We start from the raw sequence: 21,373 nt of genomic DNA on the forward strand, positions 1-21,373 counted from the left end.
TTCCAAGCACTTAAAATCCAGAAATCCATAGACTCCAGCCTGCCTAAACAACCCTGCAACGGACAGAAGGAAAAACAAAGCACTGTCCCCAAAGAGCAGCCCAGGCAGAAGGAGCTCTCTGATGGCATGCCTGGGGCTCATATAGCATTTAGCCCCGCCCAGCACCCAAACCCAATCACCTGGGAAAGGGGAGGGGCAAAGCACATGAAAGTAGGAAGAGAGCAAAAGGAGCAGCTGTGTTTTGTTTTGTTTTGTTTTCCTTTCCTTTGTTTTTTAAAATCTGTTTTATCTCAAAAACATTCAGAGAGCAGACAAGAGACCTGTGGTGTTTCTAGAAGCAAAAATCCCCTTTCGCTTTTGCTGCAGCTTTTAATGTTGAACTGATAACGGCACCAAGCAAGTAACTGAAACTTCTTCAACTGGAATTAGTTTAAACACGCTCACCGTCATCTGCAAACACAGAGAACCAGCATTCACTAGCCCTAACCCTAACCCCAACCCTCACCCTAAACTCTAACCCTAGCCCCAGCCCTAGTCCCTAAGCCCAACCCTGGTTCCCGAGAACTTCATTTCCAGGCATGCTCTGGGCGCTCAACATGGCCTCCCGGAGGTCCGGAGTCCCAGAACTACATTTCCCGGCATGCTCCGGGCACCCAACACGGCCTCCCGGAAGTTCGGAGTCCCAGAACTACATCTCCCGGCATGCTCCGGGCAGTCAACACGGCCTACCGGAAGCCTGGTGCCGGAAAACTACACCTACCAGAATTCCCTGGACAGCCAGCACGGCCAATCAGAGGCCGAGCTTTCGAGAACTACATTTAACCGCACTCACTGTAACCCTAGCCCTTCCCGCCCTTACACAAAAAAGCCTCAAGCCCTATCCCTAAACATCCTCGAAACCCCTACGGACCTAACCCAAACTATTTACCACACTAAACCCCTGAAGTCCTATGCCTAAAACCCCTAACCCAATAAATTAAGACGCTCAAATCCCAAACCCGCAAAATTGAGATGCTCAAATCCCAAACCCAAAAAAATAGGACGCTCAAATCCCAAACCCCCTTCCAAAAAAGAAAAAGAAAAATCAAGAACAAAAAAATCAAACAAAACAAAAACAACAAAAGGGGTAGATCTGGTGGCATCTGCCCTGTAACCCTGCAAAAATCACGAGGGACCTAGAACAACAAAGCAAACGCACAAAATAACATTGACATCCTATCCATAAATGTGCTATAACAATTAATCACCTCCAAAGAGCTTCAAGCAATAAATGCACATACTACTAGATCGGTTTCCTCTAAAAGATCGTACCAGACCCTGACCCACCAAAAGAACCCTGCATGTAGCTAACAGAAGCATCAACAAAGCACTGACCCCAAAGAGCAGCCCGGGCAGAAGGAGCTCTCTGATGGCGTGCCTGGGGCTCCTATACCATTTGGCCCTGCCCAGCACCCAAACCCAATCACCTGGGAAAGAGGAGGGGGCAAACCACAAGAAAGAGAGCAGGAGCAGCAGCAGCTGTGTTCTTTTATTTATTTATTTATTTGTTTGTTTTGTGCCTATCCCTAGTTTACAGCATGCAGAGTGCAGACAAAAGAACTGGGGTGTTTCTAGAAGCAAAATTTACCGTATTTATGCCTCAGCTTTGAACATAGAAAGGACAATACAACCAAGAAGGTAAATGAAATATTTTCCACGGGAATTAGCTCTAACGTTAGTGTTAGGTCAGAGGTTGGACTCAATGATCTTGAGGTCTCTTCCAACCTAGAAGATCTGTGATTCTGTGTGATTTACATATGAAGAAAAATCTAGGAGCGTAGGAAATTACACATCAAAAAAAACAACGACGTAATAAGCAACGCGCATGCACGGCCCCGCGGCCGCCTGCAGTACTCGTTTCCCACCAGCAGGAGGCGGCAGAGGGCGCCCCCGGGCCCCACCGCGCATGCGCCCCCCTCGGCCGCCTGCAGTACTCGTTCTCCACCAGCAGGAGGCGGCAGAGGGCGCCCCCGGGCCCCACCGCGCATGCGCCCCCCTCGGCCGCCTGCAGTACTCGTTCTCCACCAGCAGGTGGCGGCAGAGGGCGCCCCCGGGCCCCACCGCGCATGCGCGCCCCCCGGCCGCCTGCAATACCCGATTAAAACCAGCAGGTGGCGGCAGAGGGCGACCGCGGGCCTCACCGCGCATGCGCACCCCCCGGCCGCCTGCAGTACCCCTTTCCCGTCAGCAGGTGGCGGCAGAGGGCGCACGCGGGCGTCACCGCGCATGCGCGGCCCCCGGCCGCCTGCAGTACCCTTTTCCCACCAGCAGGTGGCGGCAGAGGGCGCCCGCCGGCGCCACCGCGCATGCGCGCCCCTCGGCCGCCTGCAGTACCCTTTTCCCACCAGCAGGTGGCGGCAGAGGGCGCACGCGGGCGTCACCGCGCATGCGCGGCCCCCGGCCGCCTGCAGTACCCGATTAAAACCAGCAGGTGGCGGCAGAGGGCGCCACCGGACCCCACCGCGCATGCGCGCCCCCCGGCCGCCTGCAGTATTCGTTTTGCACCAGCAGGTGGCGGCAGAGGGCGCACGCGGGCGTCACTGCGCATGCGCGGCCCCCGGCCGCCTGCAGTATTCGTTTTGCACCAGCAGGTGGCAGCAGAGGGCGCCACCGGACCCCACGGCGCATGCGCGTCCCCCGGCCGCGTGTAGTACTTGCTTCCCACCAGCAGGTGGCGGCAGAGGGCGCCCGCGGGCGTCATGCGGCATTCGTGGCGCCCGGCAGCCTGCAGTACTCGCTTCCCACCAGCAGGTGGCGGCAGGGGGCGCAACCGGACCCCCACCGCGCATGCGCCCCCCCCGGACGCCTGCAGTACGCATTTCCCACCAGCAGGTGGCGGCAGAGGGCGCACGCGGGCGTCACCGCGCATGCGCGGCCCCCGGACGCCTGCAGTACCCGAATAACACCAGCAGGTGGCGGTAGAGGGCGCCCGCCGGCGCCACCGCGCATGCGCGCCCCTCGGCCGCCTGCAGTACCCTTTTCCCACCAGCAGGTGGCGGCAGAGGGCGCCCCCCGGGCCCCACCGCGCTATGCGCGCCCCTCGGCCGCCTGCAGTACCCGAATAACAGCAGCAGGTGGCGGCAGAGGGCGCCCGCCGGTGCCACCGCGCATGCGCGCCCCTCGGCCGCCTGCAGTACCCCTTTCCCACCAGCAGGTGGCGGCAGAGGGCGCCCGCGGGAGGCCTTGGCGGGCGGATCACAGCTCGCCTACTGTGCCATTCGGAGCTTGTGGCTGTATTTTTTCCAACGTATTTGCTACCCACACCCCGCGGGGCAGCTTGTCTTACAAAGAAGTCTCTCTGTTAATATTCTCTTTAAGGCGGGCACGAAGCATCCACTGCTCTTCTAAGCAAGCAACCTTCCTTCTGTGCTCCCTTCGGGATGCAGGACTACGTGCACTCAGATTTATTCCACTCATTTTTCTTCCCCTTTTCATTGGCACAGTCTCCAAGGACGCCTGGCTTTCTTCTCACAGACTCGCGTCCGTTTCAGTGTAAGGCATCTTTTCCCTCCGCTGCTCTAATCCAAATTCAAATTATCCAGATAAAACAATAGCGAGGTAAGAGAGAACTGTCTGAGTTAAAGTCACCATCTTTCTGTAACTAATTTAGCAGACAGCTGTACCGCATCAGAGGAGGAGGTTTAGATGCTAACCAGGTCAGGCACATCACGGTCAAGTGAGCGCCCCCGGAATCACTAAAGAAACTTAAGGAAGAATCTACTAGAAGAAAGCTGTCTCCTCTTACCACCACCTATTTAAAAGATAGTGTAGTACAGGCAGTTCTACGTGCATAAAACCACATACACACGGTATACCTGACCCAAGTAAATTCCCTCTTAGAAGTCCACCATTAAGCAAAAGAGGTGTATTGTGGTGACAAACAGCTGCCGTGTAATGATCCTGAAGGGATGAACCGCCCTATGTATTCCAAGGTACTCCTGTGGTTTGTTTGTTTTTTTTTCAAGTACGTTCAACGGTACAGGTAAGTACGTTCCCGCTAAGAAAAGAGGTCAGAATTGTTTATAACGAGTTCGTTCCAAGTGTCACTTTCTCACTTAACGTAGTAATAAAGATACGCTGCTGCTTTTGGATTTTATTTCCTTCTTGAATCTCACTGGTGTAATTCCAGTGGTCAAACAACCTCTTCCAGAAAGACCAGCCCACTGCTTCACAGGAGAAGGAAAAGATGTCTCACACACGCTGGCTAGTACTAAAAAGAGTAATAGGAAGAGAAGTTCAGGCCATCAATGTAAGTATGTTTCCCTGCCTCTTCTGCTGGCTGGTCAAGTGGAATCCTCAGGACAGCCCCAATACCTTGTGAAGAGCTTCTTAACGCCAGCACAACTTCAACCTGTCTTTTAAAAGAAAGCTGTTAAAGGAGCAGGAGGCTGTTTTTAAATGAGAACAACCGAAAATAAAATTATCTGAAGAGCCACTTACTACTGGCATATTACCGTTTAAAAGGAAAATATTAATTACGTGCAGGTGCTCCAGTCTTCGTTGCATTTTCTGTGATTCACAACATTACCTTTGAACAAAAGAGTAAGAGGAACGGAAGGGAGGATATTAACTCGGGTAACCAAGGATTTGGTAAGCTGGAACTTGGTGTCTTTAACACTTTAGCCTTGGAGCAAAAATGTACACCCTGTACAGGCTGAGCTGACTGATGAGGCAGGTGCTCCAGGGTACGTGCTACCGGGAGGTAAGTAACAAACACATTCCGCAGCTATTACCAGAAGTGGGGTTTCAGGATATGCAGACTGGTTTCACAAAAAATATTAGCGGTCTGTTGGTGACAGACAATTCGAGGAATTCAGCGCTGCCCATTACAGACTCCTCAGATCAGCACTTAACGAGAATTAATAAAACGGTTTATTTTTTATATATATATATATATATACATATATATATATATACATATACACACACCCACACCCACCCACCTATGTTCAAAAAAATGCATACAGTTAAAATATCAAATTAGTGATCCGGTAACAACACTGTTCAAAACCAATCTCTTTTGTATGAACATTAAAATAAATGCACACTTTTAAAAGCATTTCTTTTTAGTGCTTCCAAAGCACAGCGTGTGCCAAGGCAAGGCCACCTGAAGAATCTCCGTCCTCCTCACGGGATGAAAGAGAACTGAAGTCAGGGACCTGGGAAGCCTCAGGTGCGCTTTCATAATGTCTGCAGATAAAAACAGAAGAGAGTCCGAGGTAGATTGTTTAGTAACCACCAAGTGGTAACAGTCACAGGGCTGTCTTTAGCTTTCATTAACACAACAGCAGTTTCTTTACTCTCGATCTACGCTGAATCTCAAGTTTAAAGGCATGGCTAGCAGTTCTCGGGAACAAGGCCCTCGTCTCTGTGCTGGCAACATGCAATATTACCAGTGCAGGTGTTTCTGGGAGTTTTGTTTGGTTGGTTGGTTTTTTATTGGGACACACACACACACACACACACCAGATGGGATCTCTCCACAATGCAGACACTGTGTGCATTTGACAGTGCCCCATTTTAGTGCGATCCACTGCCTATTGCACGTAAAACGGCTAATGACAGTATTCAAGTGAGTAAATTCTCACCACCTGCAGGAGGGGCAGCAATGGTTATTTTTTTCAGCCTGTTGAGCAAAGAGCACCCTCCACAGGAAAAAAGCCACACCTTTCATAGCACGTCCTTAAGGTTACAGCCCAGCTTCTGCCGATAGAGGTTCGTAAAGTTAAAGCTCTGCTGCTTCTTCTCGGACTCTGACAGTAAGATCACTTGACCGCCAGGATGGCGAGGGCAACAGCTACGTCCTCTTCCACTCTTCTGCGGCACAGCAAACTCATTCCCGGTCCGTATTCCTCTGGCTGGTACACTATTATCTACCGTTCACCTGATTAACTCTGTTGGGTAGGCTGTTGAACTCTAGCTCCTCTAGCGTTCTCTCTAAGTGCTGTATTAAGACACGATTTTTAAACCTAGGGAAGTAATTTCATTTCTTCTTCCAAAAACAGCAGTTAAATAACTCAGTATTATTTGGCCACGACAAACAGTATTAGCAGAGGCTCTCTGTTTCCAGCATGGAAGAGCTTCCCTCATTTCTGACGCCAGAATGGCAAATTTAATTTGATACAGCCATCTTTCCCCAACCCACGCAAATTCTGGGTCTTTCTTCCATAACCACCCGTATCTTTCTATTTCACACTTCAGCTCTAGGTAACGACCATTTACTTCAGAAAAATACAACGGCAGTTTGACCGCTGAAACTGTAATAATTTAAGTATGTCAAAACAAAACACTTGTTTTGGAAAAGACTGAGATTTGCTATCATGAACAACGTTAGCGTTTAACTCCGAATCATTCGTATCTATACAAACCTTGCTCCTTCCCTTATAGCAAATTCAATGAAATACTTCTGAGTTTCCATCGGTCCTTGTACGTACCTCCTCAAGAAGAGAGAAGATTTTTTTCACGATCTTAAAGAAGAGATCCAAACGGATATTAGAAACAGATCTTGTAAATGCATTTTCAGTAAATCTCAACAGCCAAAGGAAAAACAACAAAGCCTAGAGTTTCCCATTTCTGCATACAGTAATGCACGTAAGAAAAAAAAGCCAGCATACCAATAATTTGAAGTGATATCGATTAGCTGATATTCAAATGTAACGCTGAATTTTGTTCTCTTAAAAGAGCAGTATCTAGAAACACCTGCCCTTGGAAAATGCAGACTAGGTTTAATCAGCAGAGAAGCCTTGCATCTCCACGAACACGCTGCCATGATCAGCAGTTAATAGAAACAAAGGGATACCAAGCCACGTTTCAACCTAGAGCTGTCATTTTTGAAAGCAGAGGTTTAAGATAACTACTCTTTACAAGATGACCGATCTATGTGGAGCATGAGCACGATTGTCTCGTATAAAGTTTAACAAAAAAAAAAAAAAAAAAAAGTAGCGCCAAAGAATGAACCGGACACCTTAGATGTGAAACAACAGTATTTTTTCATTGGTTTCTGTGTTTTCTTCTCTGAACCAACTATGAAAACACGAATGGCGCTGTGACTAAGCCTGCTTAAGAGTGCTGCAGTAAGGACAGTGAGGATATAAAGTTGGACTGTGAATACATGTACTTACTTTCTTGTTCTTCCACTACTTGTACACGACTAATCAAAAATCATTCCAAATCTGAGGTTTTATTTTCAAAATAGATCCTCATTTCAAGAAAAAGTCTTCTGTACCCCTAGCCTATTTTTAATACACTAATAAAGAACTTACTTCTTCCACGTTTGCGAACCTCTTTCACCACTCTGATTTTAATGCCAGCATCGCTTCCCTCCAACATCGTAGGTGTTATTTTAAATCAATTTGGCACAGATTCAGAAGTAGACTCCATCACTCGTTTTTGGTCATCTCCAGCCACGCTGTAATTTAGAGGCCCTCGAACAAGTGCATTGGTACCAGGTTTACGATCCAAGCCGTCTTTGCATCATTTAAGCAATTGAACTCATCATGTAGAGAGTCTAAGTCACCAGGTGACATTTCATCCTCTCCCTTAACAGCTGGAACCGAAGAAGCCATTTGCACAGACAAGCCATCAATTTGCTTTTCCAGCAACTGACAGTTTTCTGCTTTCTTCTCTCCATTACCATCTTGGACAGTACTGATACCAGTGTCTGAAAATTAAGAAGGAGCTTAGTAGTGCATATAACTGCAGGATCAAAAAACACAGAAGGACGTTATTCTGCATCCCTTCTTGTTGAAAGTACTGTGGAGAGAGTTACTCAGCACTGTCAGATCACTTCAGTAGTTTTATTCACCCTTTGACGCAACCACAGGAATACCTCCTTTTGGGCTGCTACCGTCTCATATGACTGTCGTGAAGTTATTTGCTGTATTCCCATTTCAGTGACTAAAGTAAACTAAAGTTTCCCCTCCTTCCCCGAGTTCCAGCAAATTTTTCTTTCGACTCTGCTGCAACAGGTGGGTAAATTACTATTTGTGAGAAATTTAAAAATTTTTTTTTTTTTTTTTTACACACTTTCCTTCCCCACTTCTCCCTTCCCCACTATAGAATACACAAATGAGAATTAAAAGCTGAAATGAAATCCTTGCTACCGCCAAACCATCGTGGTGAAAGGTTTCAGCACTTTTTAGAAACAGTTCCAAATTATTGCTCATTCAGGACTTCGTTACCTATAGCAACAGCCTGTTTGTCTAAGCCGACCAAAGAAATTCAGTCCCAATTAACTCTAAAACTTACGTGTCCTTTTGAATTAACACAGAAAGCACGGAGACCTTTTTTTTTTTTTCCTGCACATTATGTCCATTTATGACCACACAAGTTCCTGTACTACAACAACTCCAACATACTTTTATTTGTTGGCATGCCTTTGAGGTTCAGATATGGTGACGGAGATCCAGCAGCACAGGGTGGCCCTTTCCCACCAACATGGTTTGTCACAACAGTGACTGTGGCCGTCGCAATAGCGGCGACGTGCTACGCCTTCTCTCTTTAGTGATGCTGGAGTATTGGGCTCTCCAGGACGCTTGATCTTATTCTGAGGCCCAGCAACAAATTTATCTGCTTCATCTATCATCGTACCCTGAAAAGACTTTTTTTTTTTTTTTTTTAATATAAGTAAAAAACAATTGCTTCGTCAATTCACTACCAGAGTATTTGCCTCCGTGTTACAATTCAGTTACTTTTCAAATAATGATACAGCAGATAGCAAGACTTCTCCTACCTTCTCATCCTGTTTGAACAGACTGCCAAGTGTATGAAGAAGCCTTTTTGGTTGATCTGGATCAATCTCCCGAAGGGGTGAAGGCATCATTTTCAACTACTCCTGATGATTTCCCCTTTGAGCAACAGGAACGCCGTGAAGGCAGTCTGCAGCAGAACAAGGTATCTAAATTTAGTCTACCTTAAGACTAAGGAAATACAAGCCTCGCATGCTTCCATTTCCAGTGTTAGCATTTAAGATCTAGAAATCACTATTTCCTCCCTCTACAAAACAAAGGAAAAGCAAAAGGCAAATAAAGCCCCTCTTTCCTTTCACCATCACTATAAGAACATCTACTGCATCCTGTTGCACAGGAAAGCTCACCCATGAAACTGAATTTTCAAATTCCAAGCACGCACAACATGTTTTGTGACAGAAGGCAGAAATTTCATTCTTTTCCTTCGGAATCTAGGGAAGGACGACTGACCCAAGAAACGATGCAAAGTCTACTTCCTCTCCCACACCGAGGACAGAAACACTACTTAGGTGAATTAAATAGCTGTACCAGAATATTAATAAATAATTGTGTCCATTTACCTTCATCCTGCCCCACGATATCCCTGTGTGTTTTCAGAAGATTGGTTCTCATTCCGGTTAGCTGATCTAGAAGACTGTGACAAGACATATCATATGCATTTCTGAATGCCCGTGGCTTCAAATCCTAGTTTTATAATAAAACAAGTAACTTTCAGTTAACCCGCGAGTTCTCACGCACAAAGAAATTGCTCTGTGGGCTGTACTACCGTTAACTACTAAAAAACAAAACAAAACAAAACAAAATTCCAAAACAACTTCAGACATTCTGAACGTATTCTGAAACAACTTTCTTTCCATCTCTCCGGAAAGAGCTTTCCTCCTATCTGTGACAAAGGAAAAAAAAAAAAAAAAAAAGTTGTGATCGCGGGAGTCGTTACACAAAGCCACACTCTGTGAATTCACTACTACAGTTAAGATCATTTTTAGTCAAAAATACCTCGGCAGCAATGCTATCACTGCAAACATAGCGTTGCCAAAAAAAAAAAAAAAAAAGAAATTCAACTCAAGATATAGGAGAGGGCGAGCTAAAAGCACAAATAACATGACCGATGGAGGCTGCAACAACCACCTGGTAGATGGTTGTCCACAGCCCTCGGATTGCACGGTCGTCTTTCCTGACAAACGAATACTGGAAGAACAGAAAAGATACACCGTGTGTCCGCAAAAGCCTTCGGGGAGACTACTGAAAGGAAAACCAAACCAAAAAACTAGGAACAGCAAGTGGCGTATACGTCAGTTTTGTTAACAGAGCACCACTAATGTACCAGGAATTTCCACATTCTTCGCCCCTCCTCTACCTTGAAAATGTCACCCAATTCTGTCAGTGTCTTCACCATCAGCATTTATTTATTTATTTCGTTTTTCACGTGGACATCCGAGGAAAACATTTCGAGTCCCTGTCATCGAGGAAGAAGAGGAGAGGGGGGGGAAAAAAAAAAAAAAAAAAAGAGAGATGAGGGGGGAAGAAGCACTGCCATTCCTTTCCTCGGTAACGCGAGCAAAAAGCTCAGGCGCTCAGCAACAACGTGCTTTGAAAGATAAAACACAGAAGAAACTGCACGTTATTTAGTCTCAGCTATAGAGTCACGTGTATTTGTACCTGCTCATTTATTCATCTGCCAGTGTATTTTAGTACAAACGCTACAGAACATAGAAACCGCAAGGTTACTACTACCTTTTGTGACCGACGCGATCTTTGGCAGGAACAGCTATCGAAAAAGAACCAACAAAATCCCCTTCGTCGACAGCCATCCGAACCTTTATCGTCTAACAGCAGTCCTACAAACATCCCCTGGGATGCTCAACTCCTGAAACTTTCTGTTCAACTTGAGGCAGAACAAGCCCTTACCCTGGGCACCTTCACCCAGCTCTCCACTGCTAGCAGAGTAGCACCCTGATACTGTCCAGGACGCGCTGCAGCAGCCTACTCGCTTACGCGTATTTACTGCAGCCTGGTTCGAGACGCGCACAGAGGGACCCACGAAAAATCCACCCTTTCCTTCAGAGAAGTAAATACATACATACATACGGACGACACGGTAAGGAAGAAAAGCTGAACACACAGCATGCGGTCCTTTACCGTGGGGCAGATCCAGCATCAGCACAAGGAGCTTTGGGGCACGTGAGCGATCATCTACACCGGCCATCGCGACAAGCCAAACTCACGCACACGAGCCTCGACCTAAAAACACAGAACACATTAAGTTCCTTTATAGCTTATGGAAGTAACAACCAGCATCTTAGATGCAGTTGGATAGTTGGATTGCATCAGCTTAGGGACTGCCTCCTTCAAAACGCACAGGGGGGTGGGGAAACCAGTCTTGGAAACCTGTTGCCTAACAGGAAGGAGACTGTTGTCTTCTCCTCCATAGGTGACGTTCTTCCAAGCATCGTCCTGCTCCTGGATTTTACCAGCCGCGACGGGATGGTCCTACCGGCGTGAGTCGGGAACGCTTCCCACGGGGTTTCTGTGACACTGAAGTAAGTTTTCCGCAGGTACAAGTAACGCAGCACGAGACGGCAAGGAAGCTAAGGCACCGTCTGCAGCACAGCACGTGTGCGATATTGGGCCTGAGGGGACCAGTCAAAGCCTGCAGTAATCGCTGAACAGGTGGGCAAGCAGGGAGCCCTACGGGAAACAAAGCTCACGTTCTGCAAAGCTCTTTTCCCGTCAAGAAGACGGCCTTTTCTATTCAGCGCATTTACTGAACTTTAGGCTACTTCCCATTCGCTTTGGCAAGTTAGCCTTTGCGTAAGCCAAGAGGTTTTAAACTGCCAAGCACCACTGATGGTTCTTGTTCTCCAACAACAGGGAATTTCAATCAGGGCACTCGTTAACAGGAAAGCCTGGCTCTGTTTCACACAAATCACGTACCTAAACCACGGAGACAGGAGTCTGCAGGAAGAACTCTTTAAAAGGTGAACTTAAAGAGAAGGATACTACTCATTTTTCCACAACTTCTGCAAGGACTGCGGCAAAAAAAGGCTGAACCAGGGACGTCTCTATCATCATCCCCTCTAGAATTCAGCAACTCCATACAGTTATGGGGCAAATACCACAGCTGCAGCGCAAGACAAACAAAGACCTCGAAGGTCACGTTTCTGCCTGCGTACCGAGTTCCGCTGGGAAGACCCCCCACCTCTGGAAAGACCCCCAGCCGCTCAACTCCCAAGCAACATTGCCACGGCCAGTGCTTACGCAGAGTTTTGCTCTCTCTCGCTGCTCAGTACAGGCCCAAGGCCTCCTTTATTGCACACAGTTCAAGCAAAACTCTTGGGACATAACCAAGAGACAGACAGACAGACAGACAGAAATTGCCTCTCACGTCTGTCCTCACTGACCGCAACCAGCGTCCTGGAAAGCCCCGCAAGCACCGGTCTATTCCTAGGACAACTCCGAAAGCTGAGGCGGGACAAAGTTTAGCCTCTCGTACCAAAGACTGAGCAACAGACAGAGCCTGACAGGCCAGTTCATTCTAGGTCTAAGAGGCTACTACGACTCGGCAGGCACTACGTGCCTTCCTTCCCTTTGCGCTTCCCAGCGCCGAGCAGCTCGCGCTTCCGCAAATTCAATGAAGCCTTGGAGCCGGGGCTGCAGGAAGCTTACGAGCACGCCTTGATTCCACCCCGAGGTCGCTGCGACTTACCTGGGCAGTCGGGACGGACGGGCTGCTCTCTCTCCTGAGAACCCTGCGACCGCAGCACGCCAGCTGCGGCTTTCCTCGCTTTACCCGGTGCCCCACCTTCGCTCGGCAACAAACCCCGCAGGGGTCCTAGCGGCGGGGAGCTGCTTCTGCCCCGGTGAACCGCAGCACAAGGAGAGAGCCGGCTGTCAGGACGCAGGGAGAGGAAAGCCTCCGGGGCGCGGCGCGGCGCAGCCCAACGATCAAGCGCAGCGAGGACCCGCGCCCGGCCTCAACACCCCCCGCCCCTGCCGGCCCGACGCTCCGAGGAGGCACCCCCGGAGGCTCTCGCTCGCCTCACCGCCGGCAACCGCGCTCGCCGCCAGCGGCAACCTGCGCCTCCCGGCGCGCACGGCCCGGCCCCGGCCCGGCCCCGGCCCGGCCGCGCAGCCCGGAGCCCACGTGGCCGCCCGGCAGCGCAGAACTACAGCTCCCAGCATGCCTCGGGACGGAGCAGTCCAGCCAATCCAGAGGGGCGTCGGCCACGCGCACGCAACGGCACCTCCTCCTGCTGCCCTCTCTGCCCCCCCCCGCCGCCGCAGCCGCCCCCCTCTCCCCTGTCCCCTCTCCCCCAGCCCCCCGAAGCCGCCCCAGCTCCTCTCGTGCTCCGAGCATCTCCAGCATTTCAGGAACTGGAACCCTGGAACCGCTGACGTCTGGCACGTGTCAGAAACGTGGCAGGAGACGTACTCTGCTGTCGCAAGGCACTTGCAAAGCCGGCCCGACAGCTGAAGCAGACTCACACAGTCCACCGAGCAACTCGGGGCCCCCACTGCTGTCCACTCACCCTCATGCTTCGTTCAAGCTTCCGTGCCTACGCCCTGAGCTACAAGAAACAAAGAGAGAAGGTCACATCCACAATGGATACGCAAACAGTGCGGCACATGCAGAGGACTCAAACACAGAGACCGGAGCCAGACAAATAAAACAAACAAACAAACAAACAAACTGAAGTCCACAAATGCCACAAGGCCGTGAATGCATAGCAGCCCCGGCAGGGGTAATGACAGACATACCCTTTGCAGATGAAAAAGGTGACCCTGCTCAGTCTCTTGGTAATACTGCACCAACACGGTCAAGCCTCTTGTAGCATGTCATCAAGCTGGTTTTAGTCCTCTGGAGAGTTACACAAGTGGGTTGATTCATCTAGAGATTAAAATACAGATCAAACACAGGAGCGTATCCCACCATCCCAAAAAAAAAGTGAGCCAGCAACCTCTGCTACATATCCCTCTATGAAGTGAATTCCAAGCCCTTAGAATTCCAGAAATCCATAGACTCCAGCCTGCCTAGAGAACCCGGCAACTGACTGAAGGAAAAACAAAGCACTTACCCCCAAAGAGCAGCCCAGGCAGAAGGAGCTCTCTGACGGCATACTTGGGGCTCATATACCTTTTGGTCCCACCCAGCACCCAAACCCAATCACCTGGGAAAGGGGAGGGGCAAAGCACATGAAAGTAGAAAGAGGAGGAGCAGCAGCTGTGGTTTATTTACTTATTTATAAGACTTAGCTCAACAGCATGCAGAGGGCAGACAGGAGAACTGGGGTGTTTCTAGAAGCAACAATCCCCATGCTTTCGCTGCAGCTTTGAATATTGAAAGGACAACACAACCAAGCAAGTAACTGAAGCTTTTTCAGCTCGAATTAGCTCAAACTTTTATTTACGCAGAAAGAACAATCTAGGAGCAGAACAGATTATACGCCAACAAAATCAATTCCGTTCCACTCGCAGCAAAAATCACTTACTTCAGCAGGCTATCTGAGAACCAAAAGGCTATGCTGATGGGTCAAAACACACTACAGGACACTGGGGCCGGGCCCTCCGCTGCACCCACTTAAAACCCATCCCTACACTCACCAAGGTGCAACCCCAACCCGAACACAGACGCAGCATTTCAGCCTCAACACAGTTTCCAGAACTGCTGGAAAGCAAGCTTCATCCTCAGCGAGGCGTGCTCAGGCTGCACAGGAGGGGGCTTCGGGCACCTCTTTGCCTACCGAAGAAGACCGCCATCAGCACCTGCTTTGTTCCGATCCTAAAGGCTAACATCACAGCCCACGTCGCCTGGGACACCTGATAAACAGAAGAGAAAGCAGCCATACCGTTTTCAAGCCGTCCCTGCACGTGTCGCTCCTCGATGATCTGCAACCTCTTCTCAAATCCTCAACCGCTTCTGTGGAGAGCCTGCCATGGCACCTGCAAAGCAAGACCCTTCGCAGTCACCTCGTGCTACTTGGCAGTTCTGCTCCAATCCAGCTCACAAACAGCCCGCCCTTCCCGTGCTGCTCTTCAGAGTGCAGCTTGGCCCCTCTGAGCCTGTGCGACACACCTGTGAAACAAAAAGAAAAGCATAGGCTGAAGCAGCATCCAAAGCCACAGCACAGCTGGGACAGTTACTCTCATCTGCTCCCTAACCTCTGCTCCCTCACCTGCCCTCGAGGCAGATGCTTCCATCTGCTCTCTTAGGCCAGCTACAACACCCCTGAAATATCAACAGGATTTTTACTGTACTTTGTGCAGTTAAGTAACTGCAGTGACAACTGCACCCCTAAAGTACCTGCTACATCTGTTCATCGCTCACCTTGCCAAAAGCAGCTCCGGTCAAGTCCCGCGTTGTACACTGTGTTTCAGCTTTAACAAATGAAAACGGTCACAAGATAATCATTCAGCTGCCAGCATTAGCACCCATCCCTCAACAACACAAAGGGACCCCGTTTACAATATTATCATTTCGAAACAGCAGCCCCCATACCTCAGCACACCTCAGAAGTAGACCAAGCCAGTCACCGAGCTGCCTACGGAGCGCTGAACAGTTCCGGAAGGAGCTCTTTCCTGTGACAGGTTCCTCCAAAGGTTTACACTCTACTGGGGACAGGAGAGAAATAAAAATAAAAGTTTCAAAAACCCCTTATCTGTAAGCTTTCAAGATTCCACAGACCTCCTCCTCAAGCACACCGTTCAAGCACTATGCGAGCAGCTGCTCACAAGCAGCTCAACTCTTCCCCCCCACACGCACATCTGACAAACACCACAGAGATGACTGTGCCTGCTGCCCTTCAGTACGTGCGCAGAGGCAGACCAGATGTCTTCGCCAACACAGTCCGGACAATGTATTAGCACACCCATGCACTGCCACGTTAGCTGTCATCACTAACTGCCAGGCAGGACAGCTCCAGACCAAACACATACACACACAGCCACGCCACAAACACTACAAACAAAACACACAACACAAGGCGCAAGAAAAAGTGACCCCCGGAGGGAAGCCCTATGGCAACAGCAAGTCACAACAGGTGCTCTGCACCAGACCCAAGGAGAGACTCAAATGTCACGACACGCGACTGGAAGACACTGCCAGAACTGGGGTGATGGAGGCCTAAAAAGCCTTCCTTCAAGACAAGAGACCAGAAGGATGGGGACTGAAAACCCCATATGATTCAAAGATCGAAGCCGAAATTCCTTTAAGCGGTATATTCTTTATTGCAGCGCTGGATGCACGGGGGGATCTCTCCACCTATCGTGCATACCCAAAGCAGAAAGCAGTCTTGAATTTATACAATCAATCTATCAATATTCTACCGGCGCCTATACATATTCATTGCCTACCCCCGCCTTCCCTCGCTTCTCATGCTAATTAGCCTTTTGGCACCTTGCGCCTGAGTAGAGCCTCCCAAGAACTGTGGGCAGGGGCCTTTGGGACGTGGGCAGGGGTCTTTGGGAGGAAGACCCCGAGTCTTCCTCACATTGTACTTTTCACCTTTGGTCAGGAATCCGCTGAGTTGGCATGTTTCTTAATCGCAAGAGCTGGCTGTTGCTAATTCTTCCCTTTGTTGTGTCTTTATAATGAATTCCAACGTCCAGTTTTGAGATTTATAGTCCTTACATTTGTTTCTCTGTCCGTCTGCCGCTTCCTTATCGTGAGTTCCGGTGTCTTGTTTCGAGATATACAGTCCTTGTCTGGGGACTGTCCTTGCCTCCCCAATACCTCCTTAATCACATAAGACGACGCTTAGGAAATCAATTCCCAAGCAAGAGCTCCTGATGCGGCCCAGATGACTTCCACAAGAGCGAGGATGGAAACAGATGCGATCTCAAACCGAATATGATGCACGAGACCTGAAACAGAACTGCACTTCAAGCAGCGACTGCAAGACAAGAAGTGCTCGGATCAGAGCCACGATGACAAAACAAGCACTGAGGCCCTTCAGCACCGCTACCAAGTCGCCTGTCTGGTCTGTCCAGTGTAAAAAGCTAGAAGGATATCAAGACCCGAGAAGCACAGAACAGACATTGCAGAAGCAACACTACAGGACAGACGAACAGAAGGAAACTGTCCTGCCTGGCGCACGCACTCACGCTACAAAATAATCCCGCTGCTTCTATTAGCCTGGTGACCCAGCCACAAGCAGCCTGAACGTGACCCAGCCTGAACCACCCTCGCAGCGGCACCAAGTATTTTCAGCCAGCTGGCTCCACGCTGCTCTGGCTCCCAGCTCCCATTAGCCACCCCAGATATGCAGATACCAGGTGCCCCCCAACTTAGCTCTCAGGTTGCTGCATGGTAAATTCCCTCCGCCTCAAGAAATACACAGGCACTGGTCGTCATCTTAGTCAATTGCCAGGCTCATCATCAGCTGCAAAAACAGAGTACCAGCATTCACTAGCATGCCGGTCATGATGCCCACCTTCTCCACAACGCTGACTACTGCTGATGCAACATACAACTATGCTCACCTGTTCCTCTCCAAATCCAAGCTCCAACAGTGCAACCAGTATCATCCACACCACCTGGGAAAACAAAGGGATTAAATGATCGTTGCGTTCACAACACATCACCCAATGGTGTGGTTTTTTTGGTGTTGTTGTTTTTGTTATTGTTGGTTTTTGTGTGTGTGTTTCCTGTATTTATTTATTTTTTAGTCTGCTTTAGCTCAACGGCATGCAGAGTGCAGACAAGAAAACTGGGGTGTTTCTAGAAGCAACAATCCCCACGCTTTTGCTGTAGCTTTGAATATTAAAAGGACAATACGACCCAGCAAGTAACTGGAACTTTCTTACCTGGAATTAGCTCAAACTTTTCTTCACATTGAAAGAAAAATCTAGGAGCAGAACAGATTATACACCAACAAAATTGAGTCCATTTCATCCCCAGAAAAAAAATCACATGCTCTCATCCCCTCCTGTACCTCAGCCACTTGCCTACCCCACGTGGCACACGCTTCCATCTGTTCTCTTTACCCACTTATAGCACCTCTAAAAGGCAAACTGGAATTTTACTCTATTGGCTGTAGGAAAATAACTGCAGTGACAACCGCGCCCCAAACTGAGCCAGCAGCCCCTACTAAACATCCCTCTCCTAAGTGAATTCCAAGCACTTAAAATCCAGAAATCCATAGACTCCAGCCTGCCTAAACAACCCTGCAACGGACAGAAGGAAAAACAAAGCACTGTCCCCAAAAGAGCAGCCCAGGCAGAAGGAGCTCTCTGATGGCATGCCTGGGGCTCATATAGCATTTAGCCCCGCCCAGCACCCAAACCCAATCACCTGGGAAAGGGGAGGGGCAAAGCACATGAAAGTAGGAAGAGAGCAAAAGGAGCAGCTGTGTTTTGTTTTGTTTTCCTTTCCTTTCCTTTGTTTTTTAAAATCTGTTTTATCTCAAAAACATTCAGAGAGCAGACAAGAGACCTGTGGTGTTTCTAGAAGCAAAAATCCCCTTTTGCTTTTGCTGCAGCTTTTAATGTTGAACTGATAACGGCACCAAGCAAGTAACTGAAACTTCTTCAACTGGAATTAGTTTAAACACGCTCACCGTCATCTGCAAACACAGAGAACCAGCATTCACTAGCCCTAACCCTAACCCCAACCCTCACCCTAAACTCTAACCCTAGCCCCAGCTCTAGTCCCTAAGCCCAACCCTGGTTCCCGAGAACTTCATTTCCAGGCATGCTCTGGGCGCTCAACATGGCCTCCCGGAGGTCCGGAGGCCCAGAACTACATTGCCCGGCATGCTCGGGGCACCCAACATGGCCTCCCGGAAGTTCGGAGTCCCAGAACTACATCTCCCGGCATGCTCCGGGCAGTCAACACGGCCTACCGGAAGCCTGGTGCCGGAAAACTACACCTACCAGAATTCCCTGGACAGCCAGCACGGCCAATCAGAGGCCGAGTTTTCGAGAACTACATTTAACAGCGCTCACTGTAACCCTAGCCCTTCCCGCCCTTACACAAAAAAGCCTCAAGCCCTATCCCTAAACATCCTCGAAACCCCTACGGACCTAACCCAAACTATTTACCACACTAAACCCCTGAAGTCCTATGCCTAAAACCCCTAACCCAATAAATTAAGACGCTCAAATCCCAAACCCGCAAAATTGAGATGCTCAAATCCCAAACCCCCTTCCAAAAAAGAAAAAGAAAAATCAAGAAAAAAAAAATCAAACAAAACAAAAACAACAAAAGGGGTAGATCTGGTGGCATCTGCCCTGTAACCCTGCAAAAATCACGAGGGACCTAGAACAACAAAGCAAACGCACAAAATAACATTGACATCCTATCCATAAATGTGCTATAACAATTAATCACCTCCAAAGAGCTTCAAGCAATAAATGCACATACTACTAGATCGGTTTCCTCTAAAAGATCGTACCAGACCCTGACCCACCAAAAGAACCCTGCATGTAGCTAACAGAAGCATCAACAAAGCACTGACCCCAAAGAGCAGCCCGGGCAGAAGGAGCTCTCTGATGGCATGCCTGGGGCTCCTATACCATTTGGCCCCGCCCAGCACCCAAACCCAATCACCTGGGAAAGAGGAGGGGGCAAACCACAAGAAAGAGAGCAGGAGCAGCAGCAGCTGTGTTCTTTTATTTATTTATTTATTTGTTTTTTTTTGTGCCTATCCCTAGTTTACAGCATGCAGAGTGCAGACAAAAGAACTGGGGTGTTTCTAGAAGCAAAATTTACCGTATTTATGCCTCAGCTTTGAACATAGAAAGGACAATACAACCAAGAAAGTAAATGAAATATTTTCCACGGGAATTAGCTCAAACGTTAGTGTTAGGTCAGAGGTTGGACTCAATGATCTTGAGGTCTCTTCCAACCTAGAAGATCTGTGATTCTGTGTGATTTACATATGAAGAAAAATCTAGGAGCGTAGGAAATTACACAGCAAAAAAAACAACGACGTAATAAGCAACGCGCATGCACGGCCCCGCGGCCGCCTGCAGTACTCGTTTCCCACCAGCAGGAGGCGGCAGAGGGCGCCCCCGGGCCCCACCGCGCATGCGCCCCCCTCGGCCGCCTGCAGTACTCGTTTTCCACCAGCAGGAGGCGGCAGAGGGCGCCCCCGGGCCTCACCGCGCATGCGCCCCCCTCGGCCGCCTGCAGTACTAGTTCTCCACCAGCAGGTGGCGGCAGAGGGCGCCCCCGGGGCCCCACCGCGCATGCGCGCCCCCCGGCCGCCTGCAATACCCGATTAAAACCAGCAGGTGGCGGCAGAGGGCGCCCGCGGGAGGCCTTGTCGGGCGGATCACAGCTCGCCTACTGTGCCATTCGGAGCTTGTGGCTGTATTTTTTCCAACGTATTTGCTACCCACACCCCGCGGGGCAGCTTGTCTTACAAAGAAGTCTCTCTGTTAATATTCTCTTTAAGGCGGGCACGAAGCATCCACTGCTCTTCTAAGCAAGCAACCTTCCTTCTGTGCTCCCTTCGGGATGCAGGACTACGTGCACTCAGATTTATTCCACTCATTTTTCTTCCCCTTTTCATTGGCACAGTCTCCAAGGACGCCTGGCTTTCTTCTCACAGACTCGCGTCCGTTTCAGTGTAAGGCATCTTTTCCCTCCGCTGCTCTAATCCAAATTCAAATTATCCAGATAAAACAATAGCGAGGTAAGAGAGAACTGGCTGAGTTAAAGTCACCATCTTTCTGTAACTAATTTAGCAGACAGCTGTACCACATCAGAGGAGGAGGTTTAGATGCTAACCAGGTCAGGCACATCACGGTCAAGTGAGCGCCCCCGGAATCACTAAAGAAACTTAAGGAAGAATCTACTAGAAGAAAGCTGTCTCCTCTTACCACCACCTATTTAAAAGATAGTGTAGTACAGGCAGTTCTACGTGCATAAAACCACATACACACAGTATACCTGACCCAAGTAAATTCCCTCTGAGAAGTCCACCATTAAGCAAAAGAGGTGTATTGTGGTGACATACAGCTGCCGTGTAATGATCCTGAAGGGATGAATCGCCCTATGTATTCCAAGGTACTCCTGTGGTTCGTTTGTTTTTTTTTTCAAGTACGTTCAACGGTACAGATAAGTACGTTCCCGCTAAGAAAAGAGTTCAGAATTGTTTATAACGAGTTCGTTCCAAGTGTCACTTTCTCACTTAACGTAGTAATAAAGATACGCTGCTGCTTTTGGATTTTATTTCCTTCTTGAATCTCACTGGTGTAATTCCAATGGTCAAACAACCTCTTCCAGAAAGACCAGCCCACTGCTTCACAGGAGAAGGAAAAGATGTCTCACACACGCTGGCTAGTACTAAAAAGAGTAATAGGAAGAGAAGTTCAGGCCATCAATGTAAGTATGTTTCCCTGCCTCTTCTGCTGGCTGGTCAAGTGGAATCCTCAGGACAGCCCCAGTACCTTGTGAAGAGCTTCTTAACGCCAGCACAACTTCAACCTGTCTTTTAAAAGAAAGCTGTTAAAGGAGCAGGAGACTGTTTTTAAATGAGAACAACCGAAAATAAAATTATCTGAAGAGCCACTTACTACTGGCATATTACCGTTTAAAAGGAAAATATTAATTACGTGCAGGTGCTCCAGTCTTCGTTGCATTT

The 21,373-nt window shown here is 48.9% G+C and overlaps 4 long non-coding RNA genes across 4 annotated transcripts; all 4 read right to left on the reverse strand.

Annotated features, from left to right (window-relative positions):
* Positions 1-3,251: 3,251 nt before the first annotated feature.
* On the reverse strand, positions 3,252-6,506 carry LOC311435400. The gene is made up of 2 exons (XR_014692101.1): positions 6,408-6,506; positions 3,252-4,390 (listed from the first exon to the last, which is right to left on the reverse strand). It is a non-coding gene; the product is annotated as an uncharacterized lncRNA (long non-coding RNA).
* Positions 6,507-7,009: 503 nt separating this feature from the next.
* On the reverse strand, positions 7,010-9,562 carry LOC311435396. The gene is made up of 3 exons (XR_014692096.1): positions 9,347-9,562; positions 8,771-8,916; positions 7,010-7,699 (listed from the first exon to the last, which is right to left on the reverse strand). It is a non-coding gene; the product is annotated as an uncharacterized lncRNA (long non-coding RNA).
* Positions 9,563-10,187: 625 nt separating this feature from the next.
* Positions 10,188-12,330, reverse strand: LOC311435397. The gene is made up of 2 exons (XR_014692097.1): positions 10,926-12,330; positions 10,188-10,242 (listed from the first exon to the last, which is right to left on the reverse strand). It is a non-coding gene; the product is annotated as an uncharacterized lncRNA (long non-coding RNA).
* Positions 12,331-14,149: 1,819 nt separating this feature from the next.
* On the reverse strand, positions 14,150-19,281 carry LOC311436744. The gene is made up of 7 exons (XR_014693078.1): positions 19,241-19,281; positions 17,589-17,629; positions 17,265-17,318; positions 15,283-15,395; positions 15,112-15,161; positions 14,633-14,726; positions 14,150-14,523 (listed from the first exon to the last, which is right to left on the reverse strand). It is a non-coding gene; the product is annotated as an uncharacterized lncRNA (long non-coding RNA).
* Positions 19,282-21,373: the final 2,092 nt, after the last annotated feature.

The sequence above is a fragment of the Aythya ferina genome (genome assembly GCF_964211825.1).
Source record: "Aythya ferina genome assembly, chromosome: 4".
Lineage (NCBI taxonomy): Eukaryota > Metazoa > Chordata > Aves > Anseriformes > Anatidae > Aythya > Aythya ferina.